Raw genomic sequence first — 27,991 nt, 5'->3', positions numbered from 1 at the left:
TGCCTACAGGTGTGGGCTCAGGCTGGCCACACCTGTACGGAGATGGGACCGAGGGGCTCTCTGAGGGACCCCAAAAGCTACTGGATGAAGTTGCTTGCTCCTCACCTTTATACTTAGCCTATAAGCTACCAGAGCTATTTGTAGATTTCTTTTTTGACCTTCTATCTTTCTAGTAACCATGCTTGCAGACCACAGGAAGCATCTGTTTTAGTTTTCCTATCTGTAATAGCCCTACCTCACGAAGTCTGTATCTTCCGGGTCATCTCTCATCAGTCCTTTAGAAACTGTGTTCTCAGCCTAATCTCTAGGCGATGCTGCTTCCTAATGTTTCTCATGCCCAGGCTCTCACACTTTTTATTTGTTGTTCATTTATAATTAATTTGTTTTGGAAGTAGAGCTGCTCAAGTGTTCCCTTAGTTCTTATGCTCCTGCTGGGTGCTTTTGAGGGGACTAGATTCATCAAAGCACAGAGCCAAATAAAAGCGTCTTTTTGGCCCCCCTCTGTCACGGCATCCACTTAAAATGAGCTTATTGGGAGTTAGGAATGGGAGATGTCCCAAATGCCTCCTGTTGCCTGTATACCTGTTCCCTTTGGGAACCTGAGGAGGGGACTGACCCAGAGCTTTGCAATTGCGCATTGACACAAACATGCCCCCTCTGAACTGTGAGCTCTCTGAAGGCGGGTTTGGATCTTCTCCATCCCACATCCTCCATCCCACCAACCCCAAGCTAAGTTTGAAATGATGGGCACAGGAGATACAGGATTAACTCATCAAGTACTACAGTGTCTTAAATACTGTCCTGCATTTTGCAGAAGTAAAGATGAATTAAACAGATCTGTAGAACTGATTGGCATAAACCTTACTGTTAAATCAATCAATGTCTGAGTGTGCTTCTATGTAGTTTCTAGTTTGGCATATAGGCCTTGAATTATTCACATAGTTCATGCTGCAACTTGATTTATTTCATTCTGCATATGTTTTCCAGAGAAAGACAAATGAAGTTGAGATCAGTGTGCAGTTAAGAATGGCCCTGCTTCCACATCTGATATCGTTCAAGCCCATTCTCTGTATCATTTGTTTTTACTAAAATTATCTGTAAGAGCATCTCTCTAAAATCTTGCCGTTCCAACTGTTTTTTTAATGTTTATTTATTTTTGAGAGAGAGAAGGAGAGAGAGAGAGAAGAGGGGCAGAAAGAAGGGAGAGAGAGAGAGAATCCCAAGCAGGTTTCACAGTGTCAGCCAAGAGCCCAACACGGGGCTTGAACCCACAAACCATGATACCATGACCTGAGCCGAAGTCGGATGCTTAACTGAGTCACCCGGGCTCCCCTGCTGTCCCAACTGTTTAGGTGAAAGTGAAGGGCAGAAAACAGCTTGAACTTCCCAGAATGTTCTATTAATGGATTACAAAGCTTTGTTACCTCTTAGAAGAATTTATCTTATCTCTTAACATACAAAAATAGTAATCACTAAGTATACATATGTAAGAAAGTGATATCACTTGGGGGGATGTTAAATTTTCATACACCTTTTATCCTCTAAGAAGGAAGAGACATCTATTCCCAACTATGTCAGTTCCTAAAACATAAGGGGGAAAACCCCACAATAAATTGCAAGCCTAAGAATCTATTATTAAGGCAGATTAACGCTGCATCCCACAATGTTGTCAAAAAACCCAGATGTGTCATGTTTGAGTTGCATTTTCATTACGTGCACATACTTGGCTTTGAGCAGAATTATATGAGTTGGATTAATTTTTTATATGGCCCTCCAGCAGCTCTATGTGGAACCATATGGGAGACATTTGGTTCTCATCAACTCCCTTTTACCCTTCCTTACACTCCATTGCTTTAAACTGAACTTTCATTCTCTTTAACTATCTGCAGGTTTTATTCTGTTCAGAGAGAAGAGCCACTAAAATATTATGACCTCTAAGTGACGGGCTGTGAGACAGGGTCTCTCTCCAAAGCCAGCCCACAGCTGTGCATTGATCGCACGTGTCGGTGGCCTGGTGTAGGCTGTGGAGCGGGTCTGTTCTCTTTCATCTCACTGGGCGGATACTTAGAACATGGTTTGCTTCTCTCTTGTGGTCTGTAAGGAAGTGGAAGGATTCAGTTTTCAGCCCTGATATTATGGTGGTTTTTGCTAGGCTTGAAATTCACTTTTCAAAGAGGGTAGATATTTTATAAGGGGAATGGTTGTTAGGAGATTTTCTGAGATTCAACTTCAGTGATACCAAGGCTTCCCTGTAAAGATTTCAGACACATCAGCATGATTATTTGCTAACCACTCTGCAGGGGAGGGCAGTGGTAAATATCAATGAGTGTCTATAATAAAGGAGCCCAAGACTGGGATGTAGTAGAATGCCAGCCAGCGTTTGAATTTAGGTTTGCTTATGACTCAGAATTTCTCTCCTCATAGTCTGGCCCATCCGGTTTCCTTCCTTGATGGGCAGAGAAGACGCTGAGAGAAAAAGTACAAAAGTACAAAAGTACAAAAGTACTGTCTGTGTGTTGTAAATATGTGCTCTGGGGTGGAAACCTGAGACCAGAGCATCGCTTATAATCATGAGGTCAATTAACATTTGACACAAGAATTTGAAACAACCTGACGCTGGAGGCATAGAAACAGAGGCTGTGTCAGGTGAGTGGAATTTTAATTCCAATAAACATTCAGGTGTTTGAAAAATGATATTATGAGCAAATGCATACTTAACAGATAGCTGCCGTTTAAAATGACTCACGTAACATAGGTACATTCCATCAAAAGATAGATTCCCTCGTAACGAACCAGAAGTACTTACTATATGAGGTTAACTGTTGGTGTTTTGACTTCACGTCTCTGCTCAGCCTACTAAGTGGCAGATACTTCCTTACAATACACTTAATCCCTCAGTGGAATGGGAGGGCAGGCTAGAAAGTTCTTTTCAGTTTTTTTGATAAGCCCATACCTTGCTCAGGTTTCACATTTATTCATCATGGCGCCTCGTCCCTTCCCTTCCTACTCAAATGCCAGAGGTTAAAATTTCTTATGGAAATTCTATTTAACAGAAAGCTTTATTTTGCATAATTGCAATCTGGCTCAACCTCAAATCATCCGACATGTATTATAACATTTAAAGGTCTCAGAAATACCTTTGAGATGTTTTGCCTCTTTTTTCTTTTTTTAACAAATGGAACAATTTTCATAAGTTAAATACCCAAGTTCTCTCTCTTTCTTGGTCACAGCAGCACTGGGCGACTCTCTCCGATTAGCTAGGTTTTCATTTATCATTTCTCTTAAGCCCTGGTCTGACCTGAGCCTCTTTCAAACTTATTGCCATCTGTGTATCACTTCACTCAGAATTCTTGGGCTGAAGCCTGCATATATTTCACAATCTGCGATGTAGTAATTTATTATTAGTAATTCTACTTCTTGTCTCGATCCATTAAACAGCATGATGTCTGGTCACGCAATTCGGTTAAATGAAAGTTTGAACATTTATATAGTTAGAGTTTATAGCAAAGCTAATGTAACTGACATGTTTTGAGTTATGGTTCTGGATAATTATGCATTTTTTGTAATATAATTGCTAACTGACCAGAGTAATCGTAGAGTCTGGAAATATGAAAATATCAATTTCAACCGAAAATATTAAAGAGCCTGGCTGTTATTTTTCTCATATCTGGGTACTCAGGATAAGTAATCTGATTAAATATAAATAATGTGAAGTTGTTTGAATTTAAGAATTATCTTGAAAATTGGTGCCTCACTAAGCTAGGTCTGACGCAAATAATTAAGGCATGTTAGGGAATGTGACTCCTTTATTAAAACATTTTTTTTTCCATTCCAGCTTTTCTAAGAAACAAATGCTGTTCTCAGCAATTTTTTTATTTTTCATTTTTATTTTTTTAAGTTTAATTGAGAGAGAGTGTGCATGTGTGTATGAGTAGGGGAGGAGCAGGGAGAGAGGGAGAGAGAGAATCCCAAGCCGACTCCACACTGTCAGTGTGGAGCCTGGGCTTGAAGTCACAAACCGTGAGATCATGAGCTGAGCCGAAATCAAGATGCTCAGCCGACTGAGCTACCCAGACACCCTTCACCAATTTTTAAAAAACATAATCATTGCTCTCCCAACAGTAACACCATTGGTGCCTAAGAACATCAAATGGTAAATTCAAGCATATTAATTACATCATTAAAGTAGCATTTGGTACACTGCTGAGATACATTACAATAACAATAACCTTTCTGTTAATGGGATTCACTACCAGCCAGTCATGATGAAGCTGCATACAATGAGTATATCCCATTCCACCACCTCGTGGCATAAATCAGTATACTCAGAGGAACAAAGAGTATTTCCATAAAAATGACATTAAAATATTTGTGTGTGTGTGTGTGTGTGTTTGTGTGTGTGGGTCTGTGTGGGATGCCACAATTTAAAAGCCGGATAACTGCTCCAGAGAAAGCAGAGTTGCTTGGTTACATCTGCTGAAAACAATCTGTGCTGTGTATGAGGGCTCATGTCAGCCCAGTAATTACCACAACTGAGATAAAGCCTGTGCTAAATGTCACCTGCCGCTGACAAGCACAGGAAGCCAAGCACCGCTAAATGAGTCAGTTACTCTGAGAGTGTTTAGCTCTACTTGCAAGCTAAATGCATTTGTCTTGCACATAAAAGGAATATATATATGTGTGTGTGTGTGTGTGTGTGTGTGTGTGTATACACACATACATACAGACTATATATATATACATACATATATATATACATATATATATGTTAAAAGGAAAAAGCCAGAAACACACTTATAATGAAAACCTTACCAAAAGGCATCACCGCCCACTCATTAGGTTCGAAGTACATTAGGTAAGGAGGCTAACAGATGCAATCAGGTTGCAGGAGAAAGATTAAGGCATTAATGAGAATTTCTGTGAGTCAGGCACAGCCTTTCCACGGTCTACCACAAATCGATCATTAGCCAGTGCAATGCAATTTCCCACAGTCTAGAATGATCCCCCAAAGACAGCTGAGGGTCGTGTTGATGACAATCAGCCAATAACACACTGGAACAGTTTGCCTGTATCTACGTGGGTACAGTGTGTATTTTTAAAAATCTGAAATAGCAGTTTACCAGTGTTTTAAGAAATATTTCTGACCAAAGCAGAATTAATAATGTTGGTGTGAGGATCATGTCCTCTTTCTCTCCCCTACTTATTTTCTTTTATTGCCCCTTTAAAAATTCATTCTTGGGGTGCCCGGGTGGCTCAGCCGGGTTACTCATCTGACTCCGGCTCCGGTCATAATCTCACTGTTTGTGAGTTCGAGTCCTGAGTCAGTCTGTGTGCTGACAGCTCAGAGACTGGAGCCTGCTTCAGATTCTATGTCTCCCTCTTTCACTGCCCCTCCCCTGTTCATGCTGTCTCTCTCTCTCTCTCTCACACACACACACACAAAATGAACAAACTTAAAAAAAAATAAAGTCATTCTTTCCAGTTAAAATATTATTTTAGCTGCCTTGTAATCATATGATTACTAAAAATCTCTCCATGACTCACCACCTAACACTTTATGGACACATGGGAACTTCTAGTACCCAGGCAGAGGACCTAGACTGCAGGAAGAGCCCAGACCCAGACAAAGATCACATAGCTAGAACAGCCTATTCAGCACCTATGGTGGAGGTGGGTGGACAATGGTATAAGGATGATGATTAGCACATGGGAAGAGGTCATCATGACCCTCTCTCATTACGTGGGTGAATTTACCAAGTTTCGGGGTCTGGCCCTCAACCTGCAGCCTCAGCAACCTCATTTTTTAGAATACCACAGGTAGGTTCAACTTTTGGGATGCTCTCTCACGAACGAGGCTAACAATTACCTGCAAAAATGAATATTTGCAGTACCTCAATAGTACTGCAGAGCCTGAGATTATCTGAAAATTGACTACACGAACAGCCTCGTCATTGTGAGAGGATGTTTTCTGATGAGAGAACCAGAAGTAGGGCAGTTGGAGGAACTGAATGTTTAATTGCATCCTCCTTACTGTTGGGATGGTCTTGCCAACGGGATGGGAATTTTAGAAATCTGCTGTTGTAGCTCCCAGCATCTGTTTTCACATTAAGGATGTGCTTGCTCATGGGACCAGAGACTTGCATGCAGCCTATTAATAATCTATCATTTATTGAACTCTTATGAGGCACCAGGCCCGTGTCCTAGATGATTTTCGTGCTCTTATTTATTCATCAGAAAGGACTGTGAAGAGAAATACTGTATAAACTTACTGAAGGTCACACAATTCGTGCAGCATTTGTTTTTGTCTTTTACTGATGGCGTGTTAATCGACCCACACGGGAGTGACTAATTTTAGACAAACTGAAAAATTATTATCTCAGTGTAATAAGTGAACGTAAATCATGGTCTAAACTTTAGTGATCATTTTCTGCAGTTTAGAGCAAGGGTCAACAAACTCTGGTTCAAGACCAAATACTACCTGCCTCCTGCTTTTTTACATGACCGGCAAGGTCAGAATGGCTTTTACATTTTTAAATGGCAGCAAAAAAAGCAAAAGTACTACTTTATGATCCATGAAAATTACTGGAAATTCAAATTTTCGTGTGCACAGATAAAGTTTTATTGAGACACAGCCACACACGTTTATTTTGTTTTTGTGTCACAATGGCAGAATTTAGTAGATGTGACAGAAACCAAATGATCCACAAAACCTCAGTCAACTATCTGGCTCTTCATAGAAAAGACTTCCCAACCCCAGATTTAGAGAGAGAATATATTCCAAGGCTTTTATCACAGTTTGTCTATTGGGCCTAATGATGGTGAGCTTAAACTTTAGGTCACACTCCACAAGAGGATAGTCTCTTTATTATTTTTTTTTTTATTTCTGCTAAATCAAGAAAGGTTGATTTGTAGAAGGTCATTGAAATGGTAGCAAGTGTTTGGTAGTTGGAGCGGATGGTTATGAATATTTGGATCCAATGTGGACTCCGGAATGACAGTGCTGGTTCTTGCTGGAAAGTATCTTCAGCACTCCCTCAGATGCTCTCATGGTGAGCTCGGGCAAAAGTCGGAAGGTTGAATCTTTCTCTGTGGAAATCCAGTGGGTGGACCTATTTCAGCTTTGGTTATATTCAACTCTGCAATGTATTTCATTACATCCTGTGTTATAATTTGGATATGGTTTCTAAAATTTGATCCAAAATTTATCATAAACTTATTTCTCCAATAAATTAAAATTTTTTTTCAACGTTTATTTTTATTTTTTTTTGGGACAGAGAGAGACAGAGCATGAACGGGGGAGGAGTAGAGAGAGAGGGAGACACAGAATCGGAAACAGGCTCCAGGCTTCGAGCCATCAGCCCAGAGCCTGACGCGGGGCTCGAACTCATGGACTGCGAGATCGTGACCTGGCTGAAGTCGGACGCTTAACCGACTGCGCCACCCAGGCGCCCCTATTTCTCCAATAAATTAAAAAAAATTAACCAAATGGGAAAGGTTAGTGTCTTGGGGATGAAGCCATTTGCAGCCTTGCTTGGTTTCGGTTAAAAAAAAAAAATCCTGACATCTTATCATGGATATTAAAAATTATACATTTTTTTGTCCTGAAAAACAGTTGCTAGATTGTTGAGATCTACTTCTTGAGTTAACTGCTTAACATGATAGGAATGGTCTTTAATTGACACCAATTAAACAAAGAAATGTCACATCCCATATTTCAAAGATGCACGTGAGAATCTTTCCCTCTCTTATTAGAGAAACGTTTACTCAGTTTCACTGGGAAAATCAGTCTTGGATACATGGCTCATTTCTTTTTTCTTTTTCTAAAAAAATTTTTAAATGTTTTATTTATTTTTGAGACAGAGAGAGACAGAGCATGAGCAGGCAAGGGACAGAGAAAGGGAGACACAGAATCTGAAACAGGCTCCAGGCTCTGTGCTGTCAGCTTGGAGCCCGACATGGGGCTCGAACCCACGAACTGTGAGATCATGACCTGAGCTGAAGTCAGACGCTCAACTGACTGAGCCACCCAGGTGCCCCAGCTCATATCTTTACATACGTAAAAGCAGATGTACTTGGTGACTGTAGTGTAATTGTATTAATAAATTTTGTTATTTTCTTCAGCAATTAAATCAACAGGAAAACTTTCAAAATTTAATATTAGTTTTAGATTCTAAGGTAATAAATGAATGTTATCATTTTAGGTATATTAAAATATCAGAAATAAATTGAAAGCACCCCTTAACAATCATGTATAGTTCCACTGTCCTCTCTAGAAGCAATCATTGTATTGTATCAACTCAATGAATGGTTTCTCAACTTACATGATTTAATACATAGAAATACGATTTTATGTTCTATATGGTTTTATTTTAGTATAAATATATCAATACTATATGTATTCTTTCGCAGTTTGGTTTTTTTTTTCACTCAATAGCTTATCTGCTACCGTTTAATGCTACCAAACATGTCCTCTGATATATTTAGTAATTCTGCTGAATAAAGCATTGAGATTGCTTTCATTTTTTGCTGTTATAAACATTGATTTAATAAATATCTTTGCTTATATTCTTTTGTGCATATAAATCAGTGTTTCACTAGAGCTGATACAAAACGCCGATTTTCTAGAGATTTACGCTTAAAAATTTTAAAAGATATTATCAAATATGCCTTCATAATGTTGCATATATTTATATTATTATGAGGATGATGTGAGGGTCTTCATTCCCCACATCCTTAACAACATTTTAATTTTTGCAAAGTAGCAGGTAAGAAATGGTATCCTGTTGGGATGCCAGGGTGGCTGAGTCAGCTAAGACTCCCACTTCGGCTCAGGTCATGATCTTGTGGTTTGTGGGTTCTATCCCTGCATCAGGAACTGTGCTGACAGCTCGGAGCCTGGAACCTGCTTCGGATCCTGTGTCTCCCTCTTTCTCTGACCCTCCCCCACTTACAATCTCAAAATAAACATTAAAAAAAAAAAAGAAATGGTATCATGTTGTTTTCTTATTTTGTTTTTAAGGAGATTAAGCATATTTATTTATTTGTTTGTTTATATTTTATTAAGCATCTTTTATATGTTCTATTAAACATTTGAAATTTTTCTCTTTTCTGAATTTCCTCCTCATATATTTTTCCCATTTGTTGGGTTCATTGCTCTTTATGTATGCACTTTTTATATTTTTCGGGGTGCCTGGGTGGCTCAGTCAGTTAAGCGTCCAACTTCAGCTCAGGTCACGATCTCGTGGCCCATGAGTTTGAGCCCCGCATCAGGCTTTGGGCTGATGGCTCAGAGCCTGGAGCCTACTTCAGATTCTGTGTCTCCCTCTCTTCCTCTGCCCCTCCCCTGCGTGTGTTCTGTCTGTCTTTTAAAATTTTATTTATTTATTTATTTATTTATTTATTTATTTATTTATTTATTTATTTATTTATGGGATACAGAGAGAGAGAGAAAGAGAGAGTGTGATCAAAGGAGGGGGGCAAAGGGGAGAGAGGAGAATTTTAAGCAGTTTCCATGTTCAGTGCGGAGCTCAAACTGGAGCTCAGTCCCACAACCCTGGGATCATGCCCTGAGACAAAATCAAGAGTTGGACCCTCAACTGACTGAACCAACCCAGCACCCTGAGAACTTTTTTAAGACATGTAAAAATATATTTCTTTTTCTATGTTATTTTAAAATGTTTAATTTAAGTAGAATTTATTTTTATAAATGGTGCGAGATAAGGATCTAACAATTTTTTCCAAATTGTCAGCAAATTTATCAAGTATTTATCTTTTCCACTAATTTGAAACAATACTCTTATTAGACCTTATATTTCCATATGTACATAAGAATCTCGGACCTGTTTTCTGTCCTACTCATTTGCTTGCTATTAACTTGATATTTTGGGCTAATATGATACCGTTTTATTTTTTATACCTTTATAACTACTTTTAGTGTTTTTAGTGTTTGCCACTAGTTTATTTTTCAAAATTGTCCTGGCTGTTCTTCCACTTTTCCTTGTGTAATTACAGAATCGGCTCACTAAGGTCAATGGAGAGAAATGAAAAAATTTGTTGTGATTTATATGAATGTAATGATAAATAAAAGTTTAGGGTTTTTTTTCTACTGACGATTTTCCCTTCTCAGGATATGGTCTAGCTCGTTATTTGTTCGTATCTTATTTTATGTCATTCAGTAAAATTTTGTTGTTTTCCTCACAAATGATCTGTACGTTTTGTTGCACATGTACTCAAGCACATTTTAGTTTTTCACTCTATACGGAACAAGGTAGTATCGAATATATTTTGTTTCTGCTTCTTGCTAGCGTAAATACAAATTTGCCTTTTTGTGGTAAGACGATGTCCATATACCTTTGTATTTAAGAGATGATCATTTCAGCCTCAGAAGGAGACTTGTGATGAGCTTGTCTAGTTGCATGCTCCCACCCAGGACTTTGACTCCTAAGGGAATCATTCAAATAGTTAAGGAAATTTGAGGAGTTCGTAAAGGAGGCGCCAAGTTCAAGCAACTGTGGTGGTGCGTGTCTCAAGTGGTGGCTCCGCCAGAGGCATAGCTGTGTTTATTCTGTATGTGTCCTTGGCTGTGTTCCACCCTCTAGCCTTCCTTAGACACCGCACTGCCTGCCATCTAAGCCCGTGTGTTCCAGGCATCTTCACTGATCCCGTGACGTACCTGTTCCCCTTATAACAAGTTCCTTTTCTATTTAATTTCACCAGAGTTTGTTGTCTTTCTTGCAATCAAGAGCACGGGGTGGATAGATTTCAGCACAAAAGATTGGGTTTCAGGTTAAATTCCCTCAGGAAAATTGAGATTGCAGAGAATCTGGGATAGGTCATCTCTTCTGGGTTTGGTAAAAGGTCATGAACATCCCATTAACATCCCGTAGTGATATACTGGAGGCTCGCTCCCAGCAGTGGCCAAGAAGTTAATTAAATTATCATCAGCAGTCACCTTGAATGAAGTGCTTACTGAGGTCAAAGTTTGGAGGGATCAGGGTACTGTGGCCACATCACGCAATAAACAGCAATAGATACTTCTGATAATGCTGCACAGCTTATCAAGTAAGAGTTACCAAACTCACATCCACAAATTCTTGTCACAGGGATGCACTGAAAACAAGAGATTTACCATGACTCTGTTGACGAGAACTTATCTGTTAGTTACAGAGCTAAGGTGACCCAATTCAAGCTAAAAATGTGTTGCTGAAATACACTGTTACTTGAATCACAGCTTCACCAGGTCACTCTAGTGAATGTTAGAGTTTTCATTAGGTAAGAGTAGTCCTCCACAATTTAGCTGAGGATCAATTAGAATAACTGAAGGGCTCTCATCCCCCCTGAGCTTTGTGGGTCACTTCACCACATCTCTCCCCTTGTTTGATGAAGGATATCCTCTCTTGCTTAAAGATATTATACCTCCTTCATCTATGGGAGTTCACTTGCAAAAGGAGTCCACTTCTCCTCATGCCTACTTCCCTCCAAACAACCAGACGTATAGGTAGAGTCAGATCCCAACAGGACCTAGGGCGCCAGTTGTAAAATCAAATCTCGGAGAAGTGAGAAACTAACAACAACAACAACAAAAAGAATTGACTCTGGGAATGTAGCAACAAAAATCTACGGAATATATGGGATATGAATTCTGAAGGTTCACATCCAAGAAGAAAGAAACATTTTAGATCAGGCTGAATTGAGCAGTGTATACATACACAGGCTAGAATTGTGACTCAGTAGGGTAGCTCAGGGAGCCATTTGCTGTGCTGGTGGATGGAATGCTGGTACCCCTCACTAAAGGAAATTGCCAGAAATTCATTTTTTGTAAAATTACTAAAAACCGTAGATCATCTTATTTAAAATTCTAGTTGAAAACTTGGATCACACATTTCAAAGATACTTAATGAAAAACATTAGCTAAATGATTGACACAAGTGCTTTTGAGGACAGAGAAGTCATTACTTTTGGTAAGGGAGAAATTTGGAGATTAGGTATTAACTGTGCCTTATAAAACTTGAGTTAAATTCGTATTCACTCTCTTTCTAGTCGTGATGAAATTGAATGTTTATGCTTGTTTACTAAAAAAAGCAAGAGGATTTCTTTGTAATATTTGGAAACTATTTTAATGGTTACTTTCCAAGGACTGCTAACTTATTAGTTTTCAACTAATTTATATTTGTTATAGAACACTACATTGGTTAAAAATGTGTGTTGTAAAGAATTATGTTTTTTTTTCATTCCTCTATTTGAGTAGCTTAAATTTGCTCATTAACTTTGTGAAAATTAACTCACTGAATATGGCCTCCCTGATTTGTGATAATTATTTGAACTAGTATGCACTAATAATGCACTCATTTATTTTTGAAAATACAACTGACACACGACAAATAGTTTAGTTTTTTAACACCGTATGAAATTTTGGTTTTCTACTGTAATATATTCTGGAAGCAAGAATTCCTGGTGTGGATTTATCATGTAGCACCTGCTCATTGCTGAGTGGGCCTTGCAGCATTTCCTGCTCGAGAGCCTTGATAAGTACGTCGATCATAACAGCACCAACATCTTTAGAAAGAGCTGTGTTGGCTTTTCTGTCTACTATGGGAGTGCTGGTTGGAACACTGCAATTTAAATGGGCTCTATGATTTTGATGGAAAGGAAAAACCCAGGGGATGGCAAAGGCCAAGAAGCAATTTAGTTAATAGTTAAGTTAATAGCTCAACTGTTAAAAGCAAAGAGAGCTAGTTACCATAATCGACAGCAAAACTAGTCTGGTAAACTAAATAATCTAAACCACATGAATCTTTACGCTATTTAACTGAGTGTGGGAAAGCTAGATGAATAGAAACTAACAAACAATAAAGTAACCAACCTAGTCTCCTATTTTGGCTTGATTCTATCTCTAGGAGGTCCACTTGGATTCCAAAGTCATCTTGTGAGTCATTCTCTAGTTTCTGAGTACAGAGTTGGAATCACTACTGTAGCAGACAGATGCTTTTTGTGACTCCTGTCACATTCACATTCAGTTTATCCTGTATTTCTTAAAATATTATTTTTTTCCCTGTGTCTCTTCTCTACTTAGGAGAAAAGGTGAGATCTGGTATTATTGGCCACTGGGTGAGATTAACAGATAATTAAAAGGTTGGCCTTTTCTAGAGCTTGTAAAATTAAAAAAAAAAAACAGAGAGAGGGAGAGAGAAAGAGAGAGAGAGAGAAGGCAGTGTATTTGGGCATAAATGCAGGGAGCCAGTAGAACTTGCAGAAGTTCACTTTTAAAAATATTTATTTATTCATTTTGAGAGAGGGAGAGAGAGAGTGAGGGGAGAGACAGAGTTTGAGGGGGAGAGAGAATCCCAAACAGGCTCTGTGCTGTCAGTGCAGAATCCAATGTGGGGCTCAATCCTATGAACCATGAGATTGTGACCTGAACTAAGTCAAGTCATATGCTTAACTGACTGAGCCACCCAGACACCCCATGGAAGTTCACTTTTGATTATTTCTTTTCTCTCATTGAAATGGGAAGCGAGTTCATCAGCTGAGAGGGAGAGGATGAAGGAGGAGAATTTCAAAACTTGAGTACAGGGGAGACTGTATGGAGTCATCTAGGTGAGTGGGCAAGTGAATGGTCTGAGGAAATAGAGTAAAATTTTCAGTCAGTATTGGGATCCATTTAAAGTGATGACAAATTAAAGTAACTACAGTTAGCATGGTAACAGTAATGACGTGTGAAGGTGTGTGAGTATGTGTATGTTAATGTGTATGGGGTGTGTGTGTGTGTGTGTGCGCGTCTGTCCTCAGCTTCTTACCTCACTCACCTACTTAGGTACAAGTATAAAGTAGGCAGAAAATTGAACTTAAGGTTAGGTTTAACTGAGATTAAACAAAGGTTTTGGTCTAGCCAAGGGAATAAGAAAAAGCTTGAGCAAAACTCAAGAACTGGGGACACATGCGGTGGAGGGATTTTAATGACTTACTAGAGTTGGCTGTATATGTGGAGAAGTGAGGGAGTAAGGTAAAAGGAAAAGACCATAGAAGCAAAGAATTGTGAGCAGTGATGGGGAGAAAGAATTGTTGTGATTGGTGTAATAATGTACGTGACTTGAAAAGATAGGAATGGTTAGAAAATAGCAAGACTGAGATTAAAATTTGGGAGGAGGGGGTTTAGTGTTTGATAATGACAAGATTTAGGGTTGGGTTGTGGGAATGAATAATCAAGGCAGGCTGTAGGACAATTTCATCAAAGGAGAGGAAATAAGAAGTCAAAAGAGTTTGGAAATTGAAGGAATCATCTATTTGCCTGGCACAAACACCAGTAAATATGACCAAGGCAACTCTACAATTGATTGGCCAAATGGGAACACTTTTGAGAGTAAAATGTGGGTCTACTCAAAATTACCACAGAACAACAAGTGAAACTGGGGCCATAGTTCCTTAAAACGTAGTAACAGAGAGGGTGCCAGTGAGCAGTAGATAAAATCTTCAGGTACTAGGAAGAATGACCTTGGGGCTCTCAGAAGAATGAAGGGTAGTGGAGAGTCTGATGGGATGGGTTTTAAGCTAGTGTTGCTTACACACTAGTGTTAAGCTAGTGTTGCTGTGATGTGAACAGCAATAAAGTGTCTGATGAGTATAATGATGGAAAGGATTTGGTATTTGGGTGTGAAAGGAGTTTGGTAAGAATGTCTGGAAAGCCTGGAACTCCCATTTAACTTTTGATCACGAAGGTGTGGGCTCTGAGAAGATGCAGTGAACACTCTCTTACCCTCTTGCCGTGCCAAGAGTAGCTGGCATCCACTAACCATATCTTTTCCTAGACTAGATACTTCAAAGACTCACTGGAAAAATATATCAAACAGAAGGAGAAAGAGGCAGGAAAAGGAATGATCTAACGTGTAGAAAGCCGAATAATCTTTCTTAGGTCAAGGACTTGCCTGAGGTTTTAACCTGCTATGGTTTACAGGTTTTTAAAATTTCTGCATAGTTCAGATGTATTTCAAAAAAGGTTAAGAGGTATTCATTTAATTGCCTGCGTGGATGTTCTGGCAGAAATTAGAAAAAAAATATTGTAAAAGTGAATGGAGAAATGTGGCTTGTTAATAGTTCATCTTCCAGACTCAAATGAAGACCCGAAAAGAAAATGAATATGGGCAAAAATAATAGACAAAAGACATATCTCACCAAGTTGGTTTTATATAACTTGTAATAATCAGCTTTCAGGAACAGAAGATAGCACAATGCTGGCTTCCTTTGTCTCTTCTGTCATTAACTGTGCTCAGGTACTGGGGCAGGTAAATTTCCAGTTGCATTGTGGGAAGTGCCTTGTTGTCTTGAGCAGCGGCTTGGGCTGATGTTATTGTTTGACTCAGAAGGAGACCTCATTCTTTTGAGAGAGAGAGAGAAAAAAGAACTTAGTGCTGATAATATACCAGGAATCCTGAAGCAAACTCTTTTCAATATGTAAATAAGTGAAAATCATTCGCTCTTTGTCAGTGTTTCTCTCTGCCTTTCATATCACCTCATGAGGTTCCAGACGTACATTTAGCTACTGAAATTACTTGAGCTACAAATAAGTGTACGTGGAAAAAAAAAAAAAAAAAGAAGATACCTCTACATCTGTGAAAAGCAGCTCCGACTAGAATATTAATACATTTATGTAAATTTAAAATCCATTCCAGGTTTTGAAAAGCTTCAAGTTTGGTTACTTTTTTCTCTGTGACAGCATCTTTATGTCCAAGTCAAATGAAGGAATTGTTCCCTTTGGTCCCTTTGTTTTGAGGAGTAAAGCTGGTAAAGAAATGAGGTTTGAGAGGTGATGTGTAAGACTTTTTTTCTTGGAGCGTATTTAACTACATAATAAGTGGTGTGATAAATACACATCAAAGGTCATTTTGAAACATTCCTCTTCCCTCCTTTGCCTGGATAACCCCTAATTACCCTTCAAACCTCAGGTAGTTGTCATTTCTTCCAGAAGTCATCTCATAGTCCCAGGATTAGATGCTTTTCATGTCATAGCCCTTCATGTTTTCTTCTTTTACAGCACTCATCACCACATTTTATTGAAATTACAGTCCTGATTCAGTTTTATGTACTCAGTGCTATCTGTTATATGTGCCTATAAGGAATGCTCGATAAATGTTGATTTCATTGAAATATAGAGAAGAGTGCTTTCACTATTTCTCCTATTGTCTGTAAATAGGCCCTCTTCACCTCATATAGGCAGTTACATATCACAATGGCAGTTTTGGAGGTGAAAATCCTAGTGAATCTTCCAGAAGTGTTCTGCTTATAATCAGAAGGCAGGTTAAGTGTTAAAACAATAAAAATCCATAGTATGCTTGTGCTAACACTCAGATTTATCCTGGGCAAAACAATGGGGAAGCAGAAAGTTTTAAAAACCCTTGATTCATCCTTAGAACCCTCCCCAACAGTGTTTCCTTCTCTTTATTAAGGGTCCATCATATCCATGTTGCTCCCTAGATTCTTAGGAAGGCCAGAATGTCCTACGCTTCTTCCTCCATAAAAACTTGTTTTTATTAACAGAACATTTGGAAAGGGTGTAATAAAAAAAATTCTGCCTAAAATAACAAGTACGAGATGTGGTCTATTTGTCTTTTCTTTCATTAAGTCTTTTCATAAAACTCAGCTCTGGATGAACCAGTCTTTTTCTGTGTTTATACTTGATCAAGGAGGTGGAACTTAGGAATCACGAAAGTAAAGCAGATAATTTTTGCTCTATATTCATTACCCCCAGCCTCAGATCGGTCTTCAAATTTCCCGGTATTTTTCCCCCCGGATTTTCTAGAGCGCAGAGCTTGAGGCAAGGATTAATATGCTGTTCTTAATGGGGATGATGGTGAGGATTTAAAAGATGGGGAGTGAGGCCTCAACAAACGTAAAACAACACAATGGGACGAGTAATATGTTGCCTGCCTGCTTCACGTCGGCTGTGAAGTATGTCACTCAGTAGGCCTGTTCTCTCAGGAGGCAGGGAATTTCTGTGGTTGGGTTCTAAAGAAGATCTGCATCTCAAGTAGTCTGTGGAAGGGAGAAACGAGGCGAAGTGTAACATCGAGTTCCTTCTTGTCTCCCATTTCCCATGCCCTTCTGGGGTGCATGTGCTTGCCCATTGGTGGATATTCGAGAAGCCCTAGGGTGTGGCATTTTACTCAAGGCTAGAAGTGGAAAGGTGGCTTGAAATGGATAGCTCAGTGTGTGGGATGGGGAACCACATAGGCCCAGTACACAGAATCTACTGTGGGAAAGTTGTCACAGGCAACAGCAGTGGGTATGGCATAGTACAGGAGGGAAGTAGTCCTTCCTAGAAAAAGTAATAATCAAAGGAACTTAAGGGGGTTATGGTGGCGCTGTAATGTGTCAAGTTGGCTAGTTTGAGTGTGTTTCCCAGAATTCCTCTTCCTTTAGATATCCTTTTAGGTGGGCCACAAAGGACATTTTCACATGAGATATAAAAGAAGTAAAGCACCAGCCATTTTATATTTTACCCTCAGAAGGTTGGGGCAGGACCTTTTTTGTTACAGCTCACATATGTTGTTGCTTAGCTGCTGGCTCAACTCCCTGCATGCAACTATCCTAGCATCCTATGAATTTTCCTTCGCTTTCACTTCTTGGCCAAGTGGGTGTGTTTAGTTCCATGATGAAAGGCATGGGCTTCTCCTGAAGGACACTGACTCCATCAAGGTTAGGTTTTAGATTGTCCCGATGGGTTTCAGTTTCTCCTGCTGTCTCCATTTTGCATCCGTCTTCCTTCTCCATTGCCTGACCTCAAGTTCCAACATCAGACATCAAGATAGCAGTTTCACAGGGTGTTTTACCAGTGTCCATTACTGCATAAAGTCAAATACAACTTCGCAGTTATTTCTTTATGAAACCCTGACTGATGCAGAGGGGAACGAGGTTTTTGTACACTACAGTCTACCACTTGCACCTCCATGAACTTCTTAGATCCTTTATTGAATCCAGGTCTCTTATATTTTGTGTGTGAGACTGGAGATGCCCTTGCTCCTCTCCCGAAGAGTCCCATCAGTCACAGAGACCCTTTCAAGGCAGTGTTTAGTCTTCATCTCCTGGATGACTGAGCAAAGAGAGTCAGTGAAATAAAGCTCTGGTCCCCACAGTTGGCAAAAAGGAATGGTGGGTCCATGCTTTGAGATAACATTCCTCATTCTGTAAGGCATCTGCTTGAAGTCAGTTCATGATTCAGTTTCTAGGGAAGGGGCTACTTTTCCTAGCAAAGATGGTTCAGTATGATTTGGGCTTTCGAGATTTTGGGGTCATTCACCAAAATTTTCCTATCGAAGATCTCATTGTCCCTCTGTTTCTTTCCCGCTGTGTTGACTATAAAGTAAGACCTCTGAAAGCTGCACATTTAGTGTCCATTATAGTTCTGTCACCCATTAACCAGATCCTGGAATTGCTTTTTAGTACAGTCTGCTGCCGATACAAAGATAAGGGTGTCCCTTAAAGCTACCACTCAGGTAATTTGGCTTTTTTGTTTTAATTTTTTTTAAATGTCTATTTATTTTTGAGACAGAAAGAGACAGAGCATGAGCAGTGGAGGGGCAGAGAGAGAGGGAGACACAGAACCTGAAAGAGCCTCCAAGCTCTGAGCTGTCAGCACAGAGCCTGACACGGGGTTTGAACCCACGAACCATGAGATCATGACCTGAGCCGAAGTCAGATGCTTAACCTATGGAGCCACCCAGGCACCCCAGGTAATTTGGCTTTTAAAACATGCTCCTTTTTGGAGGTGGGTGGGATAGCACTACACCCACCATTTCTTCTTGCATGGTCTCTAGCGTTGTTATTCTAATGCACATTTTTTATTAGCATATTTTGCATACTGATTAAGTGCCACAGCCAATGATTTCCCAATGCTTGCTTTCTATGTACACTTCCTTCCTATTAATCACAGGTGGAAGCTTAAGTACCACCCCAATTCCCACCGATATGGTCTCTGTTGGTTTCGTACCAAGTTCCCATCCTGAACATCCTTTCTGGAGCCATTTCCTGCACCAGTTTTTTTTTAGTTCAGATCTTATAAAAGGCTGAGTCTAAGTAAAGGTAAAGGCACAGATTTTTTTTTTTTTTTTGTGCTAGTCAAGCTGAGGTAAAAACGGGTTAATGAAAAGCCAACAAACGAAATACCTACAGAGCAATAAAATGTGATATACCATCGCACTGGCTCCCACTTCATGATAAGTTTTGAAGAGACACAGCAGGCATGTTTGCTTGATATGTGCTTCAAATAGGAACTGCACATTTGGTGGTAAATGGAAGAAAAAAAAAGAAGTGGGATTCATCTGCCTGGCCCCATCCTGTCTCTTGTTTCCCATTGGTCATGTTTCACATTACCAGAGATAATTAACCTGAACTTTGGCTTATCCACCTGGCTCCTTGGTGGATGCTCTTGAAGCCAGACTCTACCCTCGCAGTATATTATTTTACCCACACCTAGAAAATGAGGGGTAACAGCATGGACTGCATAATGCGTGAGGTGTACCAACTGTAGAGTTGACCTTGGGTTTCAGTGGGAACTGTAGCCAGCACAGAGGCTCTACAGTGGCAGTAGAGTAGTGGTCTTGGAGGCAAGTGGTAAGTGCTGAAAGAGGGAAGCTGTTGATGAAATTTGGGGAGGTACGTTTGTGTCTGTTTACATTGTGACTGGTATCACTAATAGGCTTCTCTGGCCAACTCATTTTCCATCCTTCCTCTACAACCCTTATTTCAGACTCATCTAGTCCACCTACAAACCATTGACTTCTTCCCACTCATCAGAAAAGCTTGACTTCTTTTTACAGAGAATACAAGAGCAATGTGAGAGATATTTCTCACGTGGTAGACATCAAAGATGCAAGCTTACCTCTGACTGTAGCCCTTCTATACTTGTTACCTCCTATTACTATAAAAGAGTTTCCTTTTCTTTTGTTAAGATCAGTTCTTTAGCCTGTGTACTGTGTCCCATCCCCTCTTACCATCTCAGGAACCTGCAACACGATGGCTGACTTCCTTTTCTTTCTCTTACATTCAAACTCTCCCGCTTAGCTGATTCCATTGCAGATCAGTAATCTACTTTATCTGTAGATTTACGTGTGTATGGTGTTGAGGTGATTGTGTATACAAACATCCCTGATTTGAATACAGTTTTCTTTCAAATATAAAAGTGGTACATGCTTTTGTTCCAAGTTAAATTTTATAGGTAGAAATGTTCATAATCTTTATCATCCTACCTCCCTATTACCTCTCTTCGATAGCAACTATATTACCAATTTGATGTGCTCATGCTAAACTATACAAATACATACTTTTGGAGAGACAATCAGTTCTCACTGAAAATCCTCTGCATTTCCTGGCCTCTCTCTTGATATTAGTAAGGTTCATGTGATAAGTGCTAGCCAATTAAATCTGAGTGGAAGTGATGTGTCACTTTGGGACTGAGACCCTGCTGTGGCAACCTTAGAAGCTCCAGGTTCTGGGTGGCATAACTTTGAGATGGAGAAAACCTCCTGGTTGGCATAGGTTTTGGGTGAGAAAGATTTAAGCCTTTACTGTCTCAATCTACAGAACTTTCAGGGTTTTCTGCAGAAGTACTTTGTGATGTATATATGGGTACACAACTATTATTCTGGAAATTTCTTTTCTTTTTTTACTTAACAGTATTGCCAGGACTTATCCATCTTTTCTGAAAGCTGAATCATATTCTATAGTATCACCATATCATGACTTATTTCACCATTTCCTTACTGCTGGGATTTCAGATTGCTTATGATTTTTGCTTTAGTATGGTTTTGCCTCTAAAAACCATGTTGCCATAAATACCTTTGCACAGACAGCTTTACATATTGACATTTTTATTTTTGTAGTGTAATTTTCCCAAAATGAGATGCACGGGTCAAAAGATTTATGTGTGTTTATTTAAGTAGGGATTTCCAGACTCTTTAACAAAATTATTTTAAGCTTTTCACACATACTTCAGAAATATATGAGTGCCTGTTTTCCTTTATTCTTAACAACACTGGATGATATTCCTTTTCACTGTTTTTGCTAATATATAACAATTAATAGTAAAAACTTATTACTGTATAGATAAAATTATTAGGATGTGAAATTATTTTTTGCCTTCTTTGCTCAATATATATTTTCTAAAAACATTTTACTCCAAATTTTTATTTAAATTCTAGTAAGCTGCTTTGTTCAGTATTTAAAAATACTACGATTTAATTTGTGGTCTTTACCAGTGGTTTTCAAACTAACATTTATCCAAAGCACTTTGAGGGCTTGTCAAAAGGCAGATTTCTGGACTTCCCCAGATTCTGTGTTTCTAACAAGTCCCAATGTACTGCTGATAGTTATTCCTAGAACTTCCTTGGAGAACTGGCTTAGGCCACAAAAAGAATAATATGGGTAGCGCAAATTAGTAATAATGAGATTAGGATGCTTATCTCTGCATTTATCTCACTGTGTAGGGCATTCATGAGTTCTTTTCTATTTCCCTATGTATGATTTTCTGGTAGGTAATGATTTGTACATGTTCTCTAAGGGCACCTAGGAAAGCCCTGTGAATTATTTGTAGGAAAAATAGCTCCAGAGTAATAAGGTTAGAATCCTAATGGAAAGAAAGAAAGAAGAAAGAAAGAAAGAAAGAAAGAAAGAAAGAAAGAAAGAAAGAAAGAAAGAAAGAAAGAAAAGTAAAAAGAGGCCATGGCTTTTAAAGAAGTATCTTGAAATATAAAACTGATGAAGCATATTAATAGAATGTTTTAGGGATGTGGAATGCTGAGGCATTGGAAGGATTTAGAACATGTCTCTATTTTGTCTCTATGACTCCAACTTGGCAGATAAACATTTTCACTTAACTTTCAGTCATATTGTAGGGATTGTATCAATGTTTTATTACGTCTACTCATTGATTCATTTGCCCTTTACAATTATTAAAATAATGTCATAAGTTTCCTCTTGTGAACTACCTGTTTCCTTGCCACAAAACATTTAATACATACATTAACATTAGGGAAGTGTTCAAGGTTTTTCCAAGATTCTCATGAGAAAGCGAGGGGAATACAAATTCAGTGAAATGACATTCTTATAGGAGTAAACTTGATTCAACTCCCATATATATATTTTGAAGTAAGTCAATTTCAAATTCTAAATCTATAATATATAATTATTACTAAAGTAGTTTATAATAATATATAAAAATATAGCTATATTGTTATATGTTGTAATTATAAACAGTTATTTAACTGCAATTATTACTTTCATTTAACTGCTAGTGCCAAAAAACTTGTTATATTCCTCATATCTTGACAATACACCAACATTTGTACCCCAAAGGTGGGAATTATTACTTTGGGAGATGTTTTACATTTGAACAGTGACTAACTCAACCTCCAGGCCTTCCCAGGGACTGGATATGTCATCACCATACAAGAAGGTGTCAGCTCTCATTGGATGTTGGAGATTGGTCTGGCATTTGGTCCTCAAAAACTTTAAGGTCTGATCCAATTTAGGGCATAGGACTTTATGCAGTCATATGTGGTTAGGACTGGGAAGGACCATAGTGCAAATCCCATCATTACAGAAGCAACAGGACAGAGAGGTTAAGGGAAATGCCCAAGATCATAATTGTTTAAGGACCCAGGCAATGGTATAATAAAAACTGATGAAATATATCAAGTGTTTTCTTTGTGTCAGGAAGAGTCCTTTAGATGTATTATTTTATTTGTGGCTTACATTTTGATAATTTAATCCTCCCCTCTGAAGATGTGGATACGTAGAAGCAGAGGAGATGAGAATCTTTCCTAATACCACACAGGTGGTTAGGAGTGGCGGTGAGCCTCTGTCCAAGGCTGAGTGCCCCCATCCCATGCCCTCTCCTTACCCTGTTGTCCCCAAACTGTCTCCTATGGAATGCTCAAAAACTACATGACAATTTCAGAAACTATACTTTGTGGTGTACAAATGCTAAGTACCTTGTTGGAATTTGAAAAATCAGACTTATGAATCCTTATGCTGTCCAAAAGATGTGTTTATGCAAGTAGCTGAGTCTAAATCAACAAAGAGTTTGTTGATCATAATCCCATATGCCTCCCCACACAATGCACATGGACATCATTGCAAATCTAGAGTAGGTTGTTGACATTCTTTTTCTTATATGGCTTTCCCTCTTTCCTTTGTATAAGATTGAAGTTTATTTTTAGCCTATTAATACACCTGAAATTTATTATGTTTGTTCAATGAGAAAGAAATCAATAGCTTTTCCTACTAGGCCTTTATACAGTGATCAGATTTTAGTTTATACATTGTACATTTCACCTTCCCTCACTGTTTTTACAGGCAGATTATTTTTATGGCCTAATGGGCCTTTAATAGGCCATAAACACCTTATACATTTTCAAGTTCCCTGATAACAAGCAAAAGGAGCATGCCAGTTCTACAAGTCTCAAAACCAGGCCTTTGATAAAGTGTTAATAAAAAAATATGTAAGTCATTAAAAAAAAAAAAGAAAGAAGGGTTAAATTTTGTTGCCATCACATTGAAGTGTTATTTTTGGCTAATGTTACATGCAAATATAATGGGTTTCTTTAATAATTACTTTATGAAAACAAGACTTACTGGAAATTTTGTTCAAATGGACCAGTGGGACTTTGCACACATTTTTGGGAAAAACTCTTGCATAGAGTTCTCTTTTCTTTGCTCTGGCCGACTCCTGACTTTGTCTCAAGAAAGATCCTCCTTATGGGACATTCTATTGTCAAATGGATTTTACTTATAGCTACCATATTACCTCTGATCCAATTTCTTTATTTTAAATAGTAAAATATGAACCGATGTGAAGAAATCTAAGGTAGAATTTCTATGGTCCATTTAGAACCTCCGGCAATTCACTGTTGGGTAGCAGTAGTAACACTAGGTGCTTTAGAAATAGCTTAAGACATGGGAGACACTGTTCACAGCATCTTATTATTTGCTAGTGAGTTTTGACATCATTCCATTAGGAATTTGCTGGTTGTACGGTGTGTGTGTGTGTGTGTGTGTGCGCGCGTGTGTTGCGTACTCACGAGGATATGTGTGTGATTCATTAAGCCATATCTGTAAACTTCTGGTGGGGGGCAGTAAATGAGAAGTCGGTGGTTTAAATATTTTTGTGAAATAGGTACCATGGTTTTCTTTCTCTCAAGGTAAAAATTGTAGAAATGCCTTTTGTTGAATTGCAGCTGAATTTTTGGATGAACTGGTCCACGTTAATCTTACTTTATTGGACGTGTAAAGCAGCTGCAGAGGACTGGTAGTAACTACACCTGAGCTGAAGTCCCAAAGACCTGAATTTTTCCTGGAAAAATCAGAGCACAAACTTAGCCTGCAGGTAGATTCCATGTTGTGGTGAGTTTCACTTTCCTGGGCAGCCAGCAGCCTGCTCCATGGTTGTCCACTGGGCCTTCTGCCAGCTGGAGGATGGAGACATGGGTCTTCTTGTTCTTCTGGCCAGTAGACCCAAAGTATCCCCTCATCCCCTCCTAAAACATCATTATATAAAACAAAATAACGCTTGCCAGATTCTCCCTCTCTCTTTCTGTAAATGGCAAGAATATTTCAAAATAATGTTGCTTCGTTGAATGCTCTAGAAACATACTTGCATGAATTAGAAGTAAGCTGGCATTTTAATTTTGTCTCTTTCTGTTGTTTAGAATTCAGTCAGCTGCAAGGACCTCGCAGAACATACATATAGAATGCTCATAGGTGCTGCCGGATTCTGCACACCACCCTCATATTTTGAGATATGTCCATACAAGTCAGCTTGAATTTGATAATATCCTGTCAATTAAACCGAACCTTGTCTTCAAAGCCAAATAGCATAAGTGCCCGGGGCACCTGCAAAATACGCAGGCACACAGGCTCAAGTGGATAGTTAGGTGTGCAATTACTTGATTTATACACACGTGTGTTTCTGAAATTACAGCTGCAGGGTTTGTGGTCTCTGTGGGGGTGTGAACAGTTTTGCTGGCAAGCCGTGTATGCCTTACTTTGGAAATTTGGCTCCCAACACGAATTCCCCTCCCATCGCTGATGGAGAACCAAGTCTCTATGTCACTTTTCCATTTGCCTTCCACAGTGATTCAGAAAGAAAACAGTGCTATTGGGCTGCTCTAATGGGGACTTGCTGATTCATCTCACAAGGGCAATCATCTTCGCTATTCATTATACAAACACGAGCTAATGATGCCGTGGATGTGGTAGAACTTGGCATGAGGAGGGTGGGCTTTCCCTCGCCGTTACTGACCGAATACTTGTAAATTTACTTGAGGGGCCACAGTCCTTTCCACAGAACTCCCCTATTTCAAGTTAGGGTTTTGAAACTAATGAATTCCTACAAAAGAAGTTTCTGTTATTCTTTTAGTTTTGCAGCTATTTAAGGACAATGCTTGTCTTGAAGTTCTATGTTTACTGTTAACCTTTCGCTTTAGCTGTAGAAAAGCTTGCTACTGCCAGCTGACTCCGTCACTCAGTATAGCCCACACTCAGGAAACCTTATCCACGCCCCATCTAGGTGAGTAATTAAATGCAGGGTAGATTTACAGTTGAGTGGACTTGCTTATGGTAGGGTGGCCACCGTATCTTCTCTCCCTTTTGAATGTTTCCCCTTCACACCGCAGCTTTGTATCAGGATGACTGGAAGCAAATGCGAAATCAAATATTAAAGAGCAAACATAGACTATAAAGGGGGTGGCACATTGGGGAAAAAAGAGACAAGGACATTGAAGGATTTTGCCATCCAAGCAGAGGAAAATTATTCTGACTTGCGTAACTTTGCAGCTTTGTTAATATTAGAAGATGTAGCTATTATTAGATTGCCTTTTCATAAGGAAATGACACAAGGACATTTTGGTAACACTTAGAAAACTCACACTTTCTGCAAAACCCCTGTTTCCTCAAGAGGCTAATAGGAGTTCAACACGGATAGAAAAAACACCACTCTTTTCATCTATTCTCAGAATAGTTACCTAGAATCATAAAGGCTGGAGATTGAAAAGGCCTATTCAGCTCTCAGCTGCAGTCTCCAGGGATCTGGACAGAGTTTTCCCTCATAGTATAGTACATTTCCTACTGTTTTGTATGGTTTTATTTTAATGGCCTCAAAGCCTTCTCCACTTCTATGGAAAACTTGTTCCAAACTCTAGCCAATGCCATCACGAAAATTACTTTCTTAACAGAAATGAAAAGCTATCTCTATTTTTTTTCCTTTTGGGCAGGAACTTGTGTTAGACATATAAATGTAGGTGGAGAGATTTAACGTGTCTTGACCAATTCAAACATTTGAGAATTGGAGAAAACCTGGTTTTATGCCAAAATGATAAAAGTAAATATTTGAAAATGACCTTTCTTTTTTACAAGGTGCAAATTTCAATACTGTATTTGGCATGTGTGGAATTGCCTTTTGAACTAATAAGACTGGAAAGGAGTATAGGTATACCCAAGAAGGGAATAGAGGCTAAGTTGGCATCTTCACTCTTGAGATAATAATAATAATAATAATAATAATAATAATAATAATAATAAACTTCTCAGTTTCTGTTAACTCAAATATCTCCCAACTTTGGCACTGTCTACCTGTATTTTTCTTTTTCTTTTTTTTTTTTTTTTCAACGTTTATTTATTTTTGGGACAGAGAGAGACAGAGCATGAACGGGGGAGGGGCAGAGAGAGAGGGAGACACAGAATCAGAAACAGGCTCCAGGCTCTGAGCCATCAGCCCAGAGCCTGACGCGGGGCTCAAACTCACGGACCGCAAGATCGTGACCTGGCTGAAGTCGGACACTTAACCGACTGCGCCACCCAGGCGCCCTACCTGTATTTTTCTTAAATTATATTAAAAGTCAAACAAATAACTCATCAGTTATTATTTGAAGAAAGCCTTATTACTCTTCCCCTTTCCCCTTTTAATGAAGATTTACATTTTATTAAAGCCATTAGACCACATTTTTTTCCCTTCGTAAGACACAGAGAGAATATTCTACACTAAATTTATAAATAGCAATACTGTATACATAACAGTTGCCTCAGATCATTTTTGGGAACAGGCGAGTCATAAAAACCACTGAATAATGAATAAATACATGTATAGAATATTTATATCATAGCTCGTTAGCATGTTTGATTTGTCATTGCTAATTAGTCTGCTATTTTTATCTTCTGGGAAATTTCCTAAATTTAAATATTGATTTCACTCATTTATTCATTCATTCAAATAAAACTTGTTGAATACCTACTAAATTTTGAAAACCCTTGTATTCAAATTTAATAATAAATGAAATGAAGTCCCTGTCCTTGGGAAACTTATATTTGAATGGTGAGGGATGCATATTGACAAACAAGTAAATGTATAGTATGACAAATGGTGGTGTAGGCTCCGGGGAAAAAAAAATCAAGTAGGATAAGGGAGATCAGACCTCCCTTATGAGTCTCTGTGTGCGCACTTGTGCAGATTCCTGTGCCTGTGTGTGTACACGTTTATGTTGGAAGGAGGCTATTGCTTCACACAGGTGGTCAGTATGACAAAGTGACCATATGAGGAGAAATCCCAAACAAGGACTGGGCCCAAACTTTCCAGGTTGAGTAGGTGACTAAATATAAAAATGTAAAATGTTGCTTTTATAATTAAGTAATAGGCCAAGTAGCTATTGGATTTAGGAAAATGGAGAGCATTGGTCAGTAGTTTAGAAGAACAAGAGGAGAAATGTGGTAGAACTATAGTTAGTGGTCATGATTATAAAAATGAGTCCTGTCGGTGTGGTTTTGTTTTCCTCCAGGTATTCAGCTCTCAGGGGGCAGGAGTAGCTCATGCAGATAGGTGAATTTCACTGGGTTTGGGATTTTTCCAGGGAAGTATGATGAAGGGGGGTGCTGCGCGTGTGGTGGTTAGGTATATGCGCAGGAATGATTATACTGGTTGAACACAGCTTTTAAGCTGGGTTAAAGAGGGATG

The 27,991-nt window shown here is 38.9% G+C and overlaps 1 long non-coding RNA gene across 5 annotated transcripts in view; it reads left to right on the top strand.

Annotated features, from left to right (window-relative positions):
- The first annotated feature begins 1,230 nt into the window (after positions 1-1,230).
- LOC123385626 overlaps positions 1,231-27,991 on the top strand; it is a 435,444-nt gene continuing 408,683 nt past the window's right edge. The window contains exon 1 of one of the 5 annotated variants that reach the window (XR_006598526.1): positions 1,231-2,646. This is a non-coding gene — a long non-coding RNA (uncharacterized LOC123385626). The remainder of the gene's footprint in view (positions 2,647-27,991) is intronic. The other 4 variants (XR_006598527.1, XR_006598531.1, XR_006598530.1 and 1 more) reach the window with 4 other exon arrangements.

The sequence above is a fragment of the Felis catus genome, chromosome A1 (genome assembly GCF_018350175.1).
Source record: "Felis catus isolate Fca126 chromosome A1, F.catus_Fca126_mat1.0, whole genome shotgun sequence".
Taxonomy (NCBI): Eukaryota; Metazoa; Chordata; class Mammalia; order Carnivora; family Felidae; genus Felis; species Felis catus.
This window is presented reverse-complemented; position numbering and strand designations above follow the sequence as displayed.